We start from the raw sequence: 6,115 nt of genomic DNA, 5'->3' as shown, positions 1-6,115 counted from the left end.
GTGTTAAGACAGAACGTTTAGAAAATTGTGGGAGGTAATTCGGATGTCTGCAGAGACACTGCCTGTGACCAAACGGACCCTGGTCAAATGTAAAGCACTAAAGAGGGAATAGGTTGCCATTTTGGATGCACAACACAGTCCATTTCTGCTCATGTGGAGCATACAAAAGCCAAGAATAAATCATGTATCTAAACTCTATTACTACAGCACTCAAACACTCATAGTGGAGAGTGGTGTAAATTGAGCCATATTTTACATTCTGCATCACTCCGTCAAGGAAAATATAGTATTATTTCTAACAAAGAAATTCCGTATATTTCAGAATGTTGTGTATCCATGGAAATAGTTAGAATTAATGTAAACATAACAGTTTGAAAACATAGCTTGTCCAAAAAAAAGTGGTCTCTTGGCACAACTTACCCCAGGTATAGGGACAGGGTAGGTTGAGCCGTCTTGAGGTAAGTGGTTGATGGTGTCCTGTGATTGTGGGTGATGGTGCTGGTAGATCAAAGATTAATTAATGGAATGTGGGTGTGGTATATTGTATGCCTACTTTCAGATATAGAGCTCTCTGTTGAATATCACTTACCATTCCATTTCTTTGACCTGCTGTCTGGGACAAGGATGTTGTTTCGATGTGCCAGTTCGTAGGCAAGTTCTCTGCATTTGAGGCTATTAAGCCCATGAAACTGGTCCGTGAGATCCTGATATGTATGGTGGTGTGGTATGTTGTATGGGGGTGTGGTATATTCAACAAGCACAGCACTTACAGAAATGACTGATGATTGGCTGAGAGAAATTGATGACGAAAAAAAGATTGTGAGGGGGCTGTTTTGTTAGACTTCAGTGCGGCTTTTGACATTATCGATCATAGTCTGCTGCTGGCAAAACGTATGTTGTTATGGCTTTACACCCCCTGCTATAATGTGGATAAAGAGTTACCTGTCTAACAGAACACAGAGGGTGTTCTAGAATGGAAGCCTCTCCAATAAAATCCAGGTAGAATCAGGAATTCCCCAGGGCAGCTGTCTAGGCCCATTACTTTTAAAATCTTTACTAACGACATGCCACTGGCTCTGAGTAAAGCAGTGTGTCTATGTATGCGGATGACTCAACACTATACATGTCAGCTACTACAGTGAGTGAAATCACTGCAACACTTAACAAAGACTTGCAGTTAGTTTCAGAGTGGGTTTTTCCAAAACTAAAGCCTTGTATTTGGGACAAATCACTCAGTAAACCCTAAACCTCAACTAAATCTTGCAATAAATCATGTGGAAATTGAGCAAGTTGAGGAGACTAGACTGCTTGGAGTTATCCTGGTTTTTAAACTGTCATTAAAACATATTGATACAACAGTAGCTAAGATGGGGAGAAGTATGTCCACAATAAAGCGCTGCTCTACCTTCTTAACAGCACTATCAACAAGGCAGGTCCTACAGGCCCTAGTTTTTTCCCACCTGGACTACTGTTCAGTCGTGTGGTCAGGTGCCACAAAAAAAGTCCTTAGGAAAATGGCAATTGTCTCAGAACAGGGCAGCATGGCTGGGCCTTGGATGTACACAGAGAGCTAATGTTAATAATATGCATGTCAATCTCTCCTGGCTCGAATTGGAGGAGATGTTTTTAAAATGCTATAAACTGCCTTAATTTTGCTGGACCCCAGGAAGAGTAGCTGCTACCTTGGCTAATGGGGATCCATAATAAACCCCAGGAAGATTAGCTGCTGCCTTGGCTAATGGGGATCAATAATACACCCCAGGGAGAGTAGCTGCTGCCTTGGCTAATGGGGATCCATATTAAACCCCAGGAAGAGTAGCTGCTGCCTTGGCTAATGGGGATCAATAATAAACCCCAGGAAGAGTAGCTGCTGGCTTGGCTAATGGGGATCCATATTAAACCCCAGGAAGAGTAGCTGCTGCCTTGGCTAATGGGGATCCATAATAAACCCCAGGAAGAGTAGCTGCTGCCTTGGCTAATGGGGATCCATAATAAATACAAATATGTTCAGCAATCTCAAACTCCATGTCATCAGATATGACCTTGTGTTCATCTGCTGCTCTATCATAGCATCCTTCTCTTTGTTTGGCAGGTTGCCTAATGGTTAGAGCGTTGGACTAGTCACCGCAAGGTTGCAAGTTCAAATCCCCAAGCTGACAAGGTACAAATCTGTCATTCTGCCCCTGAACAGGCAGTTAACCCACTGTTCCTAGGCCGTCATTGAAAATAAAAATTTGTCCTGAACTGACTTGCCTTGGTAAATAAAAATGTCCTATTTGTCAATGATACCTCTGTCATTGTCTATTGTTTTCATCCCTTGCTGCTATTCTATTGGACTTCTTCCCTTCTCTCACTTCCTTGGCTGTTATCTCTAGGACCCCAATGGGGAGGGGGGAATCCCTAGATCCCTGCTTGTTTTACGTTTGTATACAAAGGGGGTCATGATGATGTCTGCTCTGGAACGATACAAATGACTTGAGTTCATACGTATGACACACTGCAACAATGTGACACATACAAATGGACTAAATGTAATTATAATATGACATCATAATATTATTCGTATGGGGTGTGGTGGCCATTGGCTCAAACGTTGTGACTATATTAACCCACACAGCTACAAGGATGCAATTTCATGCTCAGTTTATGACCTCACATTTTAGCTTATAGAGACCCCAACTGATGTAAGAAACAATCTTAAAACGATCTTCCTTGGTGTAGATACAAGCATAGTTTTTATTTATTTATTTAACTTTTATTTAACCAGGAAGGGCTCATTGAGATTAAAATCTCCTTTTCAAGAGCACCCTGGCCAAGATCATGAATCCTAAAAAACAAGACGTTCATTTGACTCATCTCTTTTCCCATGTGGTTTCTTCCTTCACAGACTCCATGCAATGATGACCTCTTCCTATTATTAATTTTGTGTTTCCCAGAAACAAGGGGTGGCTCAACTACCCCTTTGGCTCAACTAACCCCTTTGGCTCAACTAACCCCTTTGGCTCAACTAACCCCTTTGGTTCAACTACCCCTTTGGCTCAACTACCCCTTTGGTTCAACTAACCCCTTTGGCTCAACTAACCCCTTTGGTTCAACTACCCCTTTGGCTCAACTACCCCTTTGGCTCAACTACCCCTTTGGCTCAACTAACCCCTTTGGATCAACTAACCCCTTTGGTTCAACTAACCCCTTTGGCTCAACTAACCCCTTTGGTTCAACTAACCCCTTTGGCTCAACTAACCCCTTTGGTTCAACTACCCCTTTGGCTCAACTAACCCCTTTGGCTCAACTACCCCTTTGGCTCAACTAACCCCTTTGGTTCAACTAACCCCTTTGGCTCAACTAACCCCTTTGGCTCAACTAACCCATTTGGTTCAACTAACCCCTTTGGCTCAACTACCCCTTTGGCTCAACTAACCCCTTTGGCTCAACTAACCCATTTGGTTCAACTAACCCCTTTGGCTCAACTAACCCATTTGGTTCAACTAACCCCTTTGGCTCAACTACCCCTTTGGCTCAACTAACCCCTTTGGCTCAACTAACCCCTTTGGTTCAACTAACCCCTTTGGTTCAACTAACCCATTTGGTTCAACTAACCCCTTTGGTTCAACTAACCCCTTTAGCTCAACTAACCCCTTTAGCTCAACTACCCCTTTGGCTCAACTACCCCTTTGGCTCAACTAACCCCTTTGGGTTAACTAACCCCTTTGGTTCAACTAACCCATTTGGTTCAACTAACCCCTTTGGTTCAACTAACCCCTTTAGCTCAACTAACCCCTTTAGCTCAATTTATCGTTTGCCTCAACTAAAACTAACCCCTTGAGCTCAACTAACCCCTTTGGGTCAACTAACCCTTTGGGTTAACTAACCCCTTGGTTCAACTAACCCCTTTGGGTTAACTAACTCCTTGGTTCAACTAACCCATTTGGTTCAACTAACCGCTTTGGTTCAACTAACCCCTTTAGCTCAACTAACCCCTTTAGCTCAATTTATCGTTTGCCTCAACTAAAACTAACCCCTTTAGCTCAACTAACCCTTTTGGGTCAACTAACCTCTTTGGGTCAACTAACCCTTTGGGTTAACTAACCCCTTTGGGTTAACTAACCCCTTTGGTTCAACTAACCCCTTTGGTTCAACTAACCCATTTGGTTCAACTAACCCCTTTGGTTCAACTAACCCCTTTAGCTCAACTAACCCCTTTGGGTCAACTAACCCTTTGGGTTAACTAACCCCTTGGTTCAACTAACCCCTTTGGGTTAACTAACCCCTTTGGGTTAACTAACCCCTTTAGCTCAACTAACCCCTTTAGCTCAATTTGCCTCAACTAAAACTAACCCCTTTGGTTCAACTAACCCCGTTGGGTCAACTAACCCCTTTGGCTCAACTAACCCCTTTGGCTCAACTAACCCCTTTGGCTCAACTAACCCCGTTGGTTCAACTTGCCCCACTCTTCCCTACTGTATACACACACACACACACACACACACACACACACACACACACGTTAAAGCTATTTGTTATTGCTTATGCAACTGCAACTGAGAATCAGATTTCCAAAAAGTACACAAGGCTGAAATAAAGTGCCGAACCAGATGAGAAATAGGCCATTACAGCCCTGTAGAGATAGTTAGTGTTGTGGCAGAGAGAGCATACAGTAACAGGTTTAGTGCTAGTCAACATCCCTGAAAAGTAATATCATTCAGAAGGTTTGTTGGACAATGAGTGATTTCATTGGCTTTATGGGAGGGGTAAAAACCTAAGAGGGGCTCTGCTATAGCCTGGTCCCAGACTGGTTTGTGCTGTTTTTCCAACTCCAACGAATGGCAATGACTATAGAAGTCAAGACAAACACAAATAAACCAGTGACCAGGTTAGAGTTGTCAAGACAGCACAAATAGACCAGGGACCAGGCTAGAGTTGTCAAGACAGCACAAATAGACCAGTGACCAGGCTAGAGATGTCAAGACAGGACAAATAGACCAGGGACCAGGCTAGAGTTGTCAAGACAGCACAAATAGACCAGGGACCAGGTTAGAGTTGTCAAGACAGCACAAATAGTCCAGGGACCAGGCTAGAGTTGTCAAGACAGGACAAATAGACCAGTGACCAGGCTAGAGTTGTCAAGACAGCACAAATAGACCAGTGACCAGGCTAGAGTTGTCAAGACAGCACAAATAGATCAGGGACCAGGCTAGAGTTGTCAAGACAGCACAAATAGTCCAGGGACCAGGCTAGAGTTGTCAAGACAGCACAAATAGACCAGGGACCAGGCTAGAGTTGTCAAGACAGCACAAATAGACCAGTGACAACACTAGAGTTGTCAAGACAGCACAAATATACCAGGGACCAGGCTAGAGTTGTCAAGACAGGACAAATAGACCAGGGACCAGGCTAGAGTTGTCAAGACAGCACAAATAGACCAGGGACCAGGCTAGAGTTGTCAAGACAGCACAAATAGTCCAGGGACCAGGCTAGAGTTGTCAAGACAGCACAAATAGACCAGGGACCAGGCTAGAGTTGTCAGGACAGCACAAATAGTCCAGGGACCAGGCTAGAGTTGTCAAGACAGCACAAATAGACCAGTGACCAGGCTAGAGTTGCTAGAGACAGACAGACAGACAGACAGACAGACAGACAGACAGACAGACAGACAGACAGACAGACTCAAGAAAGTACAGTATAGTACTGCTAGTACAGTGGTTGTTTACACACTGAAAAACACACACAAACACACACACACACACACACACACACAGAGCTGGCCTCAACTCAACAGACCTGTTATTCCCTCAGCTTTTCAGGGACAGATTTTGTGTCGTCTTGGAGATTGTGTTAGAGGTTGTTGTCCGAGTGATTGACTGCATGAGCATCAAAACAAAATCACTGGTAGACTGACGAAAGTGTCCAGGACTACGTTTGCCGTAAAATTACAAGGTTTGGATTTGCACTAAACAATTTTACGTCTGTACTTGATGTATAACACCTACGGTTTGCCTCGTGTACATTGTCTACAGGCATCACTGTCCAGGGTACAATGTAAACGACTGAAACTATAGGAGTTACTGTATTGTGAAGTTATGTTATTGACACTTCTTGCCGAGTGTCCACCGAGGCA

Source organism: Oncorhynchus masou, chromosome 16, assembly GCF_036934945.1.
Source record: "Oncorhynchus masou masou isolate Uvic2021 chromosome 16, UVic_Omas_1.1, whole genome shotgun sequence".
Classification (NCBI taxonomy): Eukaryota; Metazoa; Chordata; class Actinopteri; order Salmoniformes; family Salmonidae; genus Oncorhynchus; species Oncorhynchus masou.
This window is presented reverse-complemented; position numbering follows the sequence as displayed.